Raw genomic sequence first — 16,337 nt, 5'->3', positions numbered from 1 at the left:
CGCTGCTGGTGTTGCGGAGGTGACCGGGGCTGCCAGCGGTGTCTGCTGGGGCAGTTGCAGCCCCCGATGAGACCCGGAGCCTTCAATAGGGCAGTTGATAGGTCTTTAGCACCTTTTGTGCCCCACTGTGTCCACTGACAGTCTCATCCTCCCCAACTTCACCTCCACCCGGCTGGGGGGCAGGAGTGGTGGGACCCTCGGTTAATCGACAGACATCCTCAACAAAGGAGGTGCCCAAAGAAGCTGGAGAAGCTTCTGGACCATGTCATACTGACCACAGCCAGATGTGAGCAGGATGGAAAACAGGGTCCCCACCAAGACCCCCTTGGAGTGGTCTGGGAGCAGCGAGGCTGTGAAGTGGAGCCCCCCCTTAGACTGGGACCCGTCTAAGGAGACTTCCCAGGATTAGAAGCTTGGAAGCAGCTGTGCGTTTGCAGGACTCTCCTAGAGCTGGAGCTGCCCTGGCTTCCCAGGATACGCATGGGACCTGCCACCACTCACACCCACCAACCCTGCCAAAAAGGGAAGGGACAATATCCCGTCACTACAAGGGTGGGGAGTTGCTCTTCTGGGAGCTTCTGCCCTCAAACCAAAGCATCTAGTGGGAAATTCTGGGTTCACCCCAACCTCCTGATGCTATTGAAATGCAGAGGTCTTGAGCATGCGAAGAGGTGCCTCACTGTCACCTACAGCCGCATTCCTGCTTGCTCAGGGAAGCTCTGTGCTTGCAGCAAATGCACTGGAAAGCTGGACACCTTCCTCACCCTCACACTCCTCTCTTTACCTGACGTGAGTTTTGCCCCTTTGCAAAAGCACCCTTCGTGATGCTAAATTTCCTCTTCTCAAAGGCAGCTCAAACAGCCCTTTGTACATCACTTTTTGACCAAGTTACATTTCTTTCCCCTTCATCTCCTGTCTCTCTATTTGTTTAGAGTTTTATCTCTGGGATTCCAATTCCTCCTCAGGAGGTTGTTGCATAAGTAGCCTCCACACTGATTGCAAGGATTTTAATTTGGTAGCTTTCATCTTAAGCTGTTTCTAAGGCACTTCCACATTTGTTTAAAATCACCCTGCCTAAAGCTTTAGAACTATTTTTCTGGCTTGATACTTCCCAAAGGGCTGTAGGAGTTTAATTAGAGTCCCTGCTCCTCTGTGGTTCGGTGACAGTTGTCTGGATTAAGTTGAGAGTTGCCACTCCACTTGTGTGCCCCAGACCTCGCTTCACAGCTCTGACATTGAGACATCTCTGATGCAGTTTGGATCTCTTAACACGCAGGTGGCTACAGTCACTTGCAACTGTTCTCCTAATGGCTCCAAGTGAACTGGCCCCTGGGCTACCTGGATGTGAGATCCAGGGGACTCAAAACCCCAGGGAACAGGGCAAGGCTCTCAACCAAGGCAAGGCTGGGTGCTCAGCCTGATGGCGCCTCTGGCTTTTTCCAGACCGAAAGGGAATTGGGCTGTAAGGGTCAACCCCAGGCCAGCTCTGACATCCTTCTCAGCAGGGGTGTTTGCCTGATCCCCACCTCTGGTTTACAGGATGTGATTTATGCTGCTTTAATTGGTGTTGGTTTAATTGGCTCACCCAGCTCCCATATGTGTTGGGAAGGGGCCAGAGAGAGCATTAAAGGATCATTACACATTACGGGTGGCTTTCTCCATCTCCTTGCTGCCACTTCTTCTCCTCCCTTATATTTTAGGGAACCAGGACACTCCAGCATGGGATGGGAACTTTTTCTAGGAATCCCAATGAAACCAGACAAAATGGTAGTTTGTGCTCGAGGCCACAACTACAGTACCTAGTTCTCCACCTTCCCACCCGTCCCCAGCTTCATGTGGGGAGGGACATTATACACTTGGGGAGCATGAAGGGAGTGTCAAGGATGTCAGGATTCCATGTGCTGTCTGCCCTCCAGATACCTGATTTCCAGGCTGTGCTGTCACACCTCAGCCTGCTGGGCATCACCCCGATGCCAGACGCCCACATCCCAGGGCAGAGCTGACCCCTCTGCCAACTCTCAGCTCTGTCAAAGTCAAGAGCAAGAAGTGCCCCAGCCCCGTGTGTCCTGGTGCTGCTTTGAACACCCTGCAGCAGTGCAGATGTCTGCCGAGCTAAATAAGGGATTCAGTCGGAGCTGTTAAGTTCTGTACCCTGTGGATGCTGCAGGGAAGAAAGTGACAATTATGTCCATTAAAGCAGGAGCCCTGCTACGCCAGGCACCGCATGGGCACCGAGGGAGCAGCTCAGCCCCAGCAGTCTCAAGGCATTCCCACCATTGCTCTCAGGCACCGAGGTTTTGATGCTGGGCTGCCTGGGACAGGGCTTCACAGGTCCCCGAAGGGTGTGGTGGGCAGGGAGCAGAAGCTTTGGGCCTTTCCTTCAAGGTTTTGGTGGGGACACTCCATGCTTATCTCTGCAATTTAAAGAGAGGCATGACAGAGTGATGAAGCTCGTGAAGGGTCTGGAGCACAAGTGTGATGGGAGCGGCTGAGGGACCTGGGGGGTTCAGCTGGAGAACAGGAGCTGAGGGGAGACCTTCTGATCTCTGAACTGCCTGAAAGGAGCTTGGAGCCAGGGGGGTCGGGCTCTGCTCCCCAGGAACAAGCGCCAGGAGCAGAGGAAATGGCCTCAGGTTGCACCAGGGGAGGCTGAGGTTGGATGTGGGGAACAATTTCTTCCCCAAAGGGCTGTGGGGCGAGGAGAGGAGAAGGAGCTGGCTGGGGAGCCTGGCCATGCTGCCAACTTGGCACGGCTCTGGCGCAGCTCCGGTCCCAAGCCACCCAAGCTGTTGGGAGTGGGTATAGAACAGACCCCGCTGGCCGGTCCCCAAGGGGAAGAAGAGCTGGCTTGGGCAGGAAACATCATCGCTGACATTTACGAGCGGGGGAACAGCGCCCAGTTGGCAGGCGGGGAGAGCAGCACCCGGCACTCCAGCAGCCGTCCTCCCCTCGGGCTGCAGTCCTCTTTCTCATGCCTCACCACTGGCTCCATCTCACACGGCTGTTTCTCTTTCGGATCTATGGCTTCCACACTCCTGCCATCACTGCTCACCATGACTGGTGGAGAACCGCTCGGTCCTGGCCATCTTCAGCCCCCTTGGAGCAGAGCCATGTCTGTGTATTACAGTGTGCCAGCTATGGGATCATAAAATCATAGAAACATTTTGGTTGGAAGAGACCCTTGAGATCATCGAATCCAACCATAACCTAACTCTAGCACTAACCCATGTCCCACCCCACACCAGCCTGGGCCATGCAGGACAAGGCTTGGTTGGGATGGCAACTGCACTTCCAGCTCACACCAGGTCCTGGGGTGGGACCAGCCCTGCCCTGCAGGGGGACACCTGGGAGAAGGATGCCATGCACCAGTCTGACTGTGTTTATGAAGAACCACAAGCTGAGGATCCCCCCAGTCCCTTTTGCCCCATCCCTGCAAGTAAGCACATGGAAAACCCTGTCCCACCAGGCTGGGAGCCAGGGTGGCCTCCAAACTTGGGTCCTGGTGGGCGGCTGAACTTGACTCAGTAGGATCATCATCTGCAGATGGCTTTGGCTCCGTTGGGGTGATTCACCCTCCTGCTGCTGGAGGAAGGGCTGGGGTGAGCAATCACGGCTTTGCCAGGCCCTGCGGTCAGGGCAGGAATGTCTGCAGGGCCACGAGCCGCTGAGGACCAGGGAAAACTTGGAGCTTGGGGTTGTCCTGTGCAGGGACAGGAGTTGGACTCCATGATCCCTGTGGGTCCTTCCAACTCAGGACGTTCTATGAAGAGAGAAACGGGGATGTTACCTGAACCCACAACCCCAGAATATTTGTCCCAGCCGCAGGGTCTGCCAGCAAAGCCCAGCGTGCGCATCTCTCGCAGTGCCCCCTGTGTCGGGATGGAGCGCATACCTGTGAGCACAGATGGTAAACTCCAACAGCAACAGAAATGCAGAGATCATAATTATCTGAACATAATGAAGGGTTTCATTAAATACACTTGGAAAACAACTCAGCAGCGGCACAAAGTTAAACTGCTGGTCTCAACTCTCCAAACTATTTAAAATTTATTAGCTTCCCCTGCGGGTCTCAGGCTTTTAAGTACCAGAGAATTCTTGAAAATAAGATATTTTTTCCTTTCTTTCCCCCCATTTCTTTCCAGTGTTTTTTTGGCTTCTCAGAAGTGTCCGTGGGGGGGAAGCACCAGCCCCTGCTTTGTTGCTCCCTCCACCCCTGCAGACATTTTCCTTCCCACCTGTGTCTTGTCACTGCTCCCCCTCTTCCCGGGCTGCTTTTCACTGGGGCTGCAGAGCACAGCGTTTCCAAAGGGATGATCAAATCAGAGACACCTGCACGCTGATCCCTGCTAAATCCCGGGCTCCAGACTGCAGGTGGTTCTTGTTGCAAAGGGATTAGTGGGAGGCTGAATAAACCTGGGTTTGATCTAGTGCTAACTGGCATGGGGTAATGCCCTTGGCTAAGATGAGATTTACCGAGTTGTATCTCTTCATAATGCGTGAGGGGAGGCAGTGCTGGGATGATGCTCTTTTCTGCTTAGAAAGAGAAATTTCTCATTTCTGAATAACAGCAATGACTTGGTGCTGGGAGAGGTGCTGGGCTGTGCTCAGCAAAGGCCTGGCTGCACACAGCAGCCAGGGGATGTCCAGGGGCTTTGTCCTCTCATCCCATAACCATGGGGAAGCGTTTCGTATCTGGAGGGGCACAGTCTCCATCACGGGCCGTAGTGGGCTGGGAGGAAAGAGACCATGGTTGCTGGAGCTGATGGTGGGAATGGGGCTGGTTCTGGTGCCAGTGAAGCACCAGGTGCTGGGCTGGAGCCTCATCTTCCTTCTGGGAATGACTGCAGGTGGTGATATGGGAAAACTTTGTGGCCTCGCCACTGCTTTCGCGAAGCATTTGTGCTGAGGAAAAGCAAGGTGTGATTGTTTTTTTCATGGGAGACCATCATGCTTGGTGCCAGGCTGCTTCATTAAAACATTCTAGTTTATAGCCCTTGGTTTCAGGCTGGAAAGGAGCTTCAAACATAGGGATGATGCAGTGGGATCAGGTGTAACTTAATATTTCTCCTCCTCATGCATTGGAAGCCCCAGGAGCTCTCTCTGACAACCACAGTATGCTGTTCTCCCACATTTTTGGAAATAACAGTGAACTAAGAAATTTGGGTTTTGACCAAGCTTCTAATGAACTCTAATAGCATCTTCCTGGGACTGCACTCATATGTGAAGTGAGATCAGCAAAAGCTGCTGGGAATGCAAAGATATCGTCGGGGAGGGAAGGGAAGTTCCCAGCATCATCGCGTTGGAGTAGGAGAAGAAAATGCATCTCCCCTTTGCTATCGCATCTCTGGCCTTGCTGTGCATCTGAACTCTTGCTGCCCAGGCTCCAGCCCCCAGAGGCTGCTTTACCTGTTGCTCACAGCTGTGTTAATCTGAGCTCTCCCCTGCTCGGTCAGCTTGGAGAATGCATCTGCCAGCAAGCAATCACGGAGAAATACTGTAAAGGACGTGTCTGCAGGGCAGCGCGGGGAACAAGCTGTGTGCCAGGAGCACAGGGAATCGAGCAACGTTTGCACAAAGCCAATAACAGGGTTGTTAAGTCAGGAGAGAGCAGGGGCCAGGCCTTGGAGCGCTGCCTTGCTGAGCAATCCGTTTGGGGAGAGGCTGTATGATACAGGCATATTTGCAGTACGCTCTGCTGAGAATTGGGGAGAGATAAAGCAATTACAGGTGAATTAAAATAAACCCAACTGCCCAGTGGCAACCAGCAGCTGCTTTAGACCTCAGCAAACCAGGGACAGAAGGAAGGGTTGTCCCCCGTTTTCTTGCAGCAGGACAGCTGTGGAGTTTCACAGCAGAGCAATATGGAAAGTCCTGAACATCCTGCAGGACAGAGACAGATGGGGCCAGGAGGAGACAAGGAGTCCCTGCAGCAAGGGAGTCTTGTCTTTTAAAGTCATTTTGAGCCCTGGAAAAGGGTGTTTGAGGTTGATGTGACCACAGGGAGGGTGGGGCAGTGAGTCTGATTTCAGCCGTGGGGCTGCTGGTCTGGTTTGAGGGACAAATGGTAGACGTAGAGAAGAGATGTGAGTGAGGAGGGGGTTGGAGGGCATGCTGCTGCCTTCACAGGGCTTGGGCTTTTTATTTCTAGTGTCCCACATTGCTGCATTGCCCAGGGAGGTGGACCAGGAGGAGCAGCACACATGGAGCAGGCAGCTGCTCCCCCAGCCAGTGTCCCCCGGGCACTGTGGCAACAGTGGCACGACGTGGGCATCAGGTGCGGTTCTCTGGCGACAGAGACGGCTTTTCCTCTGGGAATTAATGTGGGAGTGAGGCCAAGGCGCTCAGAGCACTGATGAGAGGGGGCTCGTCTGGGATGTGACGTGTAATCCCCTGCTGCACATGCAATGAGTTGGCCAGTCTCAGCCTACTCCATCCCATAAAAGCATGACAGCCGACCCTAAAGGCATGGCCAAGGAGAAGTCCTTAGAAACTGGGCTTGGTCTCACTCACAAAAATAATTGTCCCGCAGTATGAAGGTTCTGCTCAGCACAGAAGATGTGATGCATGTTCTCCCAGTTTTACTGTCCATTCAATGTATGTGCTCCCTCTTTTGTGGGTGCCCCCAAACCAGCAATTTCTCCTCCTACTTTCAAAACGTCTAGATGAGAGGAGTTATTTCTTCCACTAAAAAAGCAGCTCCATACGGTGGCCTTGGCAGTCTTCTCACCCAGAAAGGGCAAGCGATGGAGAAGAAAGTGAGTCAGAGGCAGCGAGTGGGCAGGAAAAGTGCCGGCATCCCTGTTGGGTGGTGAACCGCGCAGGGCAGGAGCCCTGCCCGCAGCTCGGCTCGTCAAAGCCACTCTCCTAAGTGAAAGGGGCAGCTCAGTGTGTAAGTTACACACTGCCCCGAGCAGGGCACGCATCTGCAAGCTGGCACTGCTCTGCGGGCATGGCCCTGTCACCGCACCAACTGCGGCCACGTGTCCCCGGCTGCCCGGGCACGAGCGAGAGCAGGGGGGTGCTGAGGCTGGAGCTCATGTTGCACCCCAAGAGGAATTTGCAGAGCTTGGCTGGGAAGAGGGAGGGCTTTGTCCCAAGGCAAGGGGTCTCCAAAACCTGTCAAGGTCTGGGAGCAGCAGATCAGTCCTGTTGATGAACCCGTGGGAAATGCAGGGGGGCACATGAAGGCGGAGTGCTAGCGCAGCTTGGCAGCTGCATCTCAGCTGAGCACAGATGCTTCAGCAGACAGCAATGGTCTTTCCTGGCCCAAAGGCCTGTTGTCTCATCTGTTCCCATCACAGCACCTTCTATGGAGGCCATGGGCAGTGCTGTCAGCACTGACGGGTGGGCAGGACAAGGGACCTGCAGCCCAAACCCTGCCAGGCTTCGTTTTGATCTGTCCAGAGCCAAGACCGCGGCTGGTCAGGGACAACACATATGCTCCAGGGCAGAAGTACGAGCCCCGCTGTGAGGATGGTGCAGCTGATGGCTGCTTGGTACCTTCTATGAAGGCGGTTCACACCATGAAATTCCTCCTCTGCGTCCCACCAAAGGCTGCCAGGGAAGGAGCTCGTCTGCCTGGCTGAGTCTGGTGCTTCCCGAGGAGACACAGGCTCTGTTCTCCCTCGGCTGTGCTGCTGGATCTGCTCGGGGATGGCCTGGAAAGGTGGATCAGGAGGGACACCCAGCTGTGTGCCAGGGGGCGGCTGCAGCAGAACCTCCGAGGCTGCTCCAGCTTCAGCTCCCAGACAGAGCTGGGGCGTCATGGTCATAATCTGTGCCAGTGCACATGAGTGGTCCAAGTGTGCAATGCCAGGGCTGTGCACGTGCCTGTGGGGAGGAAGAGGAGAGGGGTTTATTTTCCAGCTCAATCAGCCCTGTCTCTTTAGTGAGCTCTAACAAAGGGACCGTGGCTTTTCATGCTGCTCTTGATCTTGGGGCCAGGAGCAAAATCCTCCCGGCAGGTCCCTGGGCACCGTTCCCTCCTCTCTCATCCTGCAGCGATGATGCAAACACTGCGGGCGGTACAAACGGAGAGCAGCATTAACCATGCAGAGCGATGCAGAGCCAAGGGGGAATCATGCTGGGGGAGCAGGGAGCCCTCCCTGCTGCTGCCCCCACGCCACATCCCGGTCCCCACAGCCAGCACCGGGTGATGGGGACAAGGACCAGTGCGGTGGAGGTAGCTGGCTTGCGGGGACTGGATCAGTGTTTGCCTCTCAGATGAGTAATTCCCATGGTTAGAAGGGGTGCCCCATGCCGGTAGCACGCAGCAGTGTGTTTCTGGGGGTGGTAAGGCAAATTACCGTGCAAGGGACATGGGTTCTGTCCTTGGTGACCTTGGGGGAGGCTCCTTCTGACTCCACAGCTCTGATGTTTCTCCTCTTCATCGGTCCTACCCAGGCAGGGCTGGGGGCTGTGTTCCCTTGTCCTAAGGAGCAGTTCCGACTCCCCAACCAGTTCCTACATCCTCATCCCCTGGGACACTCCTGTTGATTTTGATGAGGAGCCATTTCCCCTCCATGCTGCAGAATAAAAAAAGCATTTCACTTATTTTTTGTTGTGTTTGTTTTTTTCCTTTTCCTCTCTATTAAGTCTGTGACTAGAACATTGTGGCTTTTAAGTTTATTCCAACTGTTTGATATTTTACATAATCGTATTATTTATGTGACAAGATTAGAAGTACTCTGCATGCTGACAGGCAACCAGCGCACACGCAATTTCTTGCCAATCCTTCAAGAATTTGCATTGTATTCCTGACTTCTTAGAGTCTGTGCAGATTGTAGCGTCAGGTGGAGTGAGAGGTATGTAGAGAAACAGAGGGGGAAGGTGGAGAAGATGGGAGGCAAGCTGCTCATCCGAGGGCTGTTGGCTCCCTCCCATCCTTTGAGATCATTCGGCCTTTGCAGGGTGGGTACCCAGCGCCTGTCACACTGGGGCTAATGGAAATACCTGGCCAGGCTTCAAACCCTTGGCCTCTAACAGCAAGTGCTAAGCACACAAGGGTGTTTGGTTTAATATCCCGCTGCTCGCCCGTGGGATACTTGATTTATTCTATGCCTGTAAACATTCATTTCACACCTAAACAGGGGCAGGTTCATCACTTCTGCAATCATCATTTATTCATGGCGTGAAGGTTGCAGGAAGCAGAGATAAATGGATTTCCGTGAAATTGGTGCTCCAGGCTCCTCAGGAGCCTCCATCCCTCTCATCAGGCTCCAGAGCAGGGTGGGAAGGTTCTTTCTCCAGCTCCTCTGCCCGGGTGCTTGGGCTGAGCATCCTCTGCAGGGCCGGGTCGGGATGCAGTGCGGTTGGGGGGCTCTGACCCCGACACCAGCCAGGGGACACTGGGTCCCTGTCACAAAGTCTCAGCCACACTCAAGGGACAACATGTACAGAGATGTCTTGCTGTAGGTCCTTACTTCGCTGGCTTCACGCTGCTTTTTTCCTCTGGCAAGCATTTGCTAAATATCCTTTTTGGAAGAGCAGGTAATACCCACCCTTTTCCAGAGGAAAAATCCCTTCTTTTTGTGCCCCAGGCAGAGGACAAGTGGCTGAGAGGGGCTGGTGATACTCTACACCTCACAGACAACCTGGAGGCCACACACTTGGCACAGAGGCTGGGACTTTCCTGTGTCCATCAGGGCTGGAACAAAATCTCCTCAGTGCCTACAGGACATCACACCCCTAATGGGAAAATCCTACATCCAGCTGGCCCTCAGCCAACTGATGCTCCCCCAGGGTACCCCAGGATGGCAGAGCAACCCCAAAACCACCAGAGATGGATGTGCCTTTCCTAAATAATTCATGGCTCGAGCTTGCGCTTGGCCTCCTTAGTTATCTTGTTAGGAATGAAAAAGTGAATCAAGATTAAAGAGCTCTGGCTCTGTTTCCAAATTTATGGGCATTTAAAATGCGATGTTTGAGTCTGTTTTTCCTCCGACTGCTGTCAGGCTGATGCAGAGCAGAGCAGCGTGGGCACCACGCTCCCAGCCAGCCCCGGGCATCGCCCTGCTCACATGTGTCACACCACGGTCCCACGTGTCCCCAGGGATGGGCGGATCCAGAGGGCACAGGAATTTGTGTAGCCCCCGTGGTACCCAGCTTCAGCATCACATCCTCATTGTCGCCACCTCTGTCCCACTGCACCTCCACCCTGACACCTTTATCCCTCCCAAACGACAATCTCCACCTCCGAGCATCTCGCCTCCCGCCCCTGGTGCTAAGCTCGTAAACCCTGCACTGCTAATTGGCTCTGACTTCACTCTGCTCTGCAGAGACTCATCTTCTGGAAGTGACCGTTTCCCTCTGTTCAGCCTAGAGGGAGCCGAGAGGGCTAACTTAGATTTAGACCTTGAATTTCTAAATGTCTGAAATTAGGTGAGATGAATCCACAGCTTCTCTGGCATCTTGTCCCCTTGATTAGTTCACTGTCTGAGAGCAAAGCTGTGCTCTGCCTGCCTCCTAATTCAGCACTGTTTTTTATGGAGATAAAAGCTTCTGCTGTGTCCAGCCCTGCTGATGGCTGGGGCAGCACCAAGTCCCTTTGCAGGGACAAGCAGGGCTGAGCTGAATCTGTGGAGGCAGCTCTGCAGAAAAGCTGCTTGAGATGGTGCTCCTGAGCCCTTGTTGTGAGAGTCATGAGGAAAGCCAGCCCATGGCAGGAGAGGAACGGGGCTTGGGAGTGAAGCTGCAGCACCCTGACAGCAGGATTTACCCTTTTCCTTCTCCTTTTCTCCTTCTCCTCCTTCTCCTTCTTTCTCCTTCTCCTCCTTCTCCTTCTCCTCCTTCTCCTTTCCCTTCCTCTATGCAGCTTCTCATAGTTCACCTGGTTGGTCCCATTGCTTGTAGGTGGGATGCAGCACTCCCAGTGACCTCCATACTGATGTACTTTGCTTCCCCAGATCTATGACCAGCCACAGAGACGGTATTAATGATGATTTTCCAAGGGTCCAGAAAAGAGAGGCAACACAAGTCAAAAGGTTCGTGTTCTTCAGTACAGGTCGGTGGTGAGAATTGGGAGGACTTGTGTTATCGGCTCAATGTTGGGAGCACTCAGGAGGAGGTTGTTTGTAAACATCTCTGCTCTTTTCAAGCCTATGACTGATGCTACATGGTCTCGAGCAAAGTTTTGGCTTGTTAGATCTCACTTGCCCATGTGCAGATGAGCGGGCATCTTGTGCCCCAATGACCTTCTCCCTGCCCAGGAAACGAGACCCAGGGGGTCACATCCCAAACTCACAGGCAATTACTGATTATTTATTTTTGTTGGGCTAGTAGGGGAGCAAGGTAGGGAGGGAAAGCAGAATATTTGTGCAAACCACTTTTACGGCCAGGAGCCAGTGAGTTTCTGCCCCATGCTGCACACCTTCCTCTCCGCTTGCTGCAGCATTGGTGAGCACCAGGTAAAGGCAGGTAGTGCCATTCATCAAGGACAGCGATGCCATCGATGCTAATGATGGATGCTGAGCCAAGACACACACACCCCCCCCATCAGTTTTTATCCTAAAATTAGCCTTTACTGGCAAGCAAGGCTTGTGCTCTCATCCTGCATCCATGTCCCTCTGACAGGGGATGGAACCGACTCAGAGATAAAGAGCACAGAGCAGACAGGGCGAGAGGAAAATAGCTCTAATGTAAAAATAAACGGCGTCCAGCCACCCACTGCGTCCAGCTGAGCTCCCAATGGGGTCTCACATGCCTGACACACAGCAGCAGCTGCCCTTTCATTAGCAGCCTGCTCGTTTTCTCCCCCTACAGCTGAATTCCCTTGAATCAAAAAAAATAAGACACAAAGTGACAGGAAGGAGAAAGAGACCCTGACTCCAGGGCTGTGAACCCAAAGCGTCTCTTGAGTGTGGGGACGTGTCGCTTGGGTCCCGCCCGAAGCCTGCGGAGGTGGGAAGACCCTTTGGATGTGGGATGGAGGGACCACTTGTGTCCTCTTCACCCCTTCCACAGCTTCTTCAGGGCCACTCTGCTCGTATGGGGCTTCCAGGGCTCTGCTACACATTGCCTCACCTTCCCAAAATCAGGAGTTTCCTGTGCTTCTCCTGGATTTGGGCTGCTGTGTTTATTCCCTTCTCAGTGGGTGTCTCCCAAGTGCAAGGGACACCACTGACTCCATCCCTCTAGATCCAGGGTAAGTGGGGTCACCCCAATCCTCCTCCAGAGGCACCATTTATGAGCTCACACCTCCTGTGTTGTAGGAGCTTGCAGGACAAACATCTGGGAGAAGAAAGGGGAGGATTTTGGAAGTTTTCTTGTCTTGGGTTTATGAAGAAGTCAGTTCAGCAGCATGGTATGGGTTCACATCAGCCTGAGTTGGGTGCATGAAGAGTGCTAAGCTCCTCCAACAGCATCATACTGTGCTAAGTGACCTTAAAAATCTGGTGCCTGGGGTCTCTTCTGGCAGTGGACACAGGTTTTCCTTCTCTTTCTGGGTGCTGAAGCTCCTGTTCAGTTGCCCACTGTGTGAATGAGGCCAGGGAGACGTTGCTGGAGAAGCCCCTGGTGCTTGGCTTTGAACTTCAGATCAACAGGGCAGGTCCTACTGCCCAGATGTTCACCAGCCCTGAGCAAAACCCTCTGCACCTTCACATCCAGCCTCAGAGCCGCTGCCCTGCAGTGGACCTGTGTCCACGTGCTTAAAAATGTCACCACATCTCTGGTGGTGACACATCTCAGACCCAGAGTCCCACCTGTGTTCCCTTTGAAGCCCCAGGGAAATGATCGTTCTGACCCTGCAACAGCACAAGGAGCAACTGGTGCAAATTTCCTTACACTATTGGTGAGTGTTTATTCCCATGAACCGTCCCCATACATGGATGGGATTGCTGGTGCTAGCAACTGCTCGAGTATCTGAGGAAAGGCTAAAGAATACAGCCTCTGGAAATGCAGACGGAAGAAGACCTTTAAGTCTTTCCAAGATACTTTGCGGAGACATAAGAGCTCAAATTTCCTGGTTTTCTCTCTCTTCCTGAAAAACCCACAGAAAACCCTGCAACGCAGAGGAGCTAGGCACAATAATCTTGCTTCAGCTTCCCGAAACTAGCCAAGCAGAGGAGAAAAATGATTTAGATGATTTACAGCACTTCGGAAGAGTTGAAAAAAAGTGAAGTAAATAATAAATCAAAACCAGCAAAAAGAACAAGAATACATCCATCTTTTATGAGCTCTATTCACTGCTGTATGTACAGTTCAGACATAAAACAAACGCGCCGTGCAAAGTTGCTGCTGCTTCAGAAGTGTCTGTGCCCAGCAGTTTCAGAGCTCTTCCCAACTACATAAAAGCGGAGGCAGAAGGAGGCGCAGGCATCGTCTGCAGAGCGCAGGAAACCATCTCCTATTCCCTGCCTCCTTATCAGCCTCCTGCATAACCCAGCGTGGGGGTGATTTCAGCTGGGAGACAGGGAGCACAATGAATCCACAATAAAAATGATTTCTTCCAAAAACCCCTCATTTTATCTTCAGGGTACTTGCCCCATATAAATTGCACCTGATGTTTTCGTCAGCTGGAAAGTATCCTCTCGCTTTTATCACAAAGCATCACAAATACTGGTGTCTGAAGGATGCCCAGGATCCCCCAAAAGGTCCCTCCATCCACCTACAAGAGCCCCTTGCAATACTTCCCTCAGAAAGGGCTCCTCCTCCATATATCCTCTGTACCAAATCTCTGTCAAACTATTCTCCAATAGCTCTCCTTGCAGACTGAATCCAAACATGAAAAGCATCCGCTTCAAGGTCCTGAATAGAGACAAAATCCTCCAAAGACACTGATCCAAGTCTGCTCCTCATATAGGGCTGAATTGTTGCAAGGACATGGATGTGAATCCATCCGAATCCCAAAGAACCAACATTCTACCTCCTTCGCACCAAAAAGACGACAGCCTGATGTGATGTGGCCAAGCCCAAGACCTGGACAGAGCTTTTCTCAATGGGGGCACAAGAACCAGCCTTAGCATTCAGTATGTCTCTGTTCACCTCTCCAACCAGCCCTTGGCATCTTCTGGAGGGCCTGAAAGTCTATGCCTGAGCAGCATCCATAGTGGTGCCACTAGTTCTCAAGGGAAATAATAGACAAGTTTGAGGCTCATCAGCTTTGAGGGACTCTCTCCCGGTCTGTCCAGCCTGGGGGTGAAGAGTTCCAGATTTGTTCACATCCTCACAGGTTCAATGCAACAGGACACTCCCGATCGTGTGGGAGTAACAGGGACCACATGGGTGAACTTTGTTGACAACTTCATCAGCTTTGATAAATCATAGCAGACGTGTCAGGATGGGGCTGGTCACATCTGGGCTTGGTAGCTGCTCGCCCACATCAGGGACTGGATGACATGACCTATTTTATCTTGCTTTAGGCAGGAAATGTGAAAGACCAAGGAGGAAGGAGCCTGAGGCTCTGCCTTCATCCAGGATGCTCCAGGCCCCCACAGCTGTTTGCGGCGAGGTTGGGTCCGGACTGGCTGAGTCATGAGCCCGGTTTCTGGCTCATCCTGACACAGAGTTCCTACCTCTCACATTTCACAGGCATCTGTGGCCTCTCTGGAGCTGTCAGGCTCCTCACAGGGTCCCATCCCACCGGCTGTTGGCTGTAAATCTGTCTCCTGGCTCTCTTGCAGGATACCACATCAGCCTGTCCCCTCAGTCCCAACGGCAGCTGTTGTGCTTTTGTCCACTGGGCAGATCCCCTGTCCTGCTCTTTGCTATCAGCAGCAGCCACAGCTGCCTTTGAGAGGGGCTCTGACCCAGGACACAGGTGGGCTCCTCAGACAGCAGCTGCCAGCACCACCTTTCTGCTTCTCCAAGCTCCCCATAGAAAAAGCTCTGGAGAATCAGACTCACCACCAACCTTCTGCACTCTAAAACCAGCTTCACCTCTCTGGGCTCCAGCAGGAGCAGGGGGATTTCTGGAGAGCCCCAAGACTGCATTTTCATCACCACCAACCTCCAACAGCCCTTCTGTGGAGGGATTTTCTTTTCTCAAAAGCAGCAGCTCATGGCAAGAGTAATTTAACTTCCAGCCCTATGAAATCAGTCTCCATGTTTCTGTTCTTCCCCCACCCCTGCAGAGCAAGCGGTGCTGCGTGCCCTTGGGGTGCCTGGTGCCTCCCTTGCAAGCTCAGTGCCAGAAGCTGCCTGTGTCCTTGTGGTGCTGGGTAGCTGGAAATGGCCCGTCTGAAGCAATCTGCAATGCGTGCTGCTTTTAATTAGAAAGGGCTGCACGCCCACCTGCAAGCCGCTGTAAATCTGGTCGTCGTTGTAAAGAATGTCCTGGATTTAAGTTGTAATTAGAACTTCTATTGACGGTGCAAAACCTCATTTTTCATGTGGAGCTGCTCATTGCTCCCAGTCAAGAAATCAATCTGGGCCCGTTGAAGAGATGGGGCCGTCAGATTTGCTGGATGGATTGATGGTGGAGAATACAGACTGTCTTAACCCCTCTGCTGCCCTGGCTCCCACAGGGGTGGGAAGGGACAGTGGGCAGGACCCAGCATCCTCCATCCAGCTGGAAGAACAAGAGCACTTAGAAGCTATTTCAGCTGTATCCCGCAGAGGCGCTTGCAGCATCCTCCCAGCTGAATGTGTTACCTGTATTTCACCACTCCTTGGGAAAAGCAACGCCGCAGTTCCCAGATGGCTGCAGGGTCACTTCTCAGGGATGCTGTTTTTTGTTCCTCTGAGGAGGTTCCTTGTCACAGATCCTCGGTCCAAAGCCAGAGCTGTTACCTCTTGTCCCCTTGCTGGGCCCTGGAGGAGGTGCTGGCTGCCCAGACATGCTCAGGGGCTGCCTTCTGCACACACTGCTGAGACTGTTGTTTTCAGCTGGAGCAGTTCGCTTTGCAATAGCAAAAGTCACCAGGCAACAACCTGTGCTTCACTGGTGCTTTGCCATAATTTAACACATCGCCTGTCCCTGGTGGAAGGGGGATACCAGGGATTAGCAATGCATTTCTCCAAGTCTTTATACTGCCGCAGACTGATTAGAGTTGTGCCCACTTAATTACAGCATATTATGAGCACCTGCTAGAGCAGGGATGGCCCAGCACTATCAGCTGGGGACCTTACAGTGCAGAGAAAAGAAAAGAATAATTTAGGGCAGCAATGTCAGCTTTTTTTTTCTCAGCCAACCTCCCTGGATCTGCACTTTCTGTTCCAGCAGCTTTTTGGCCCCATGCTGGCCTTACCATCCTCTGGTGCAAACCTTCGGACCTTCCTCAGCACCGCTGCTCAGCTGGGGCCAGTATAAAGGGCTCTAGTTGTTCATGGCAGCCTGAACTCTTCAGTGCTCTGTTGTGCTCTCTGATGAAGCCTCTCGAGCATCACTTCTCTCTTCT

Source organism: Columba livia, chromosome 26, assembly GCF_036013475.1.
Source record: "Columba livia isolate bColLiv1 breed racing homer chromosome 26, bColLiv1.pat.W.v2, whole genome shotgun sequence".
NCBI classification, from domain to species: Eukaryota; Metazoa; Chordata; class Aves; order Columbiformes; family Columbidae; genus Columba; species Columba livia.
This window is presented reverse-complemented; position numbering follows the sequence as displayed.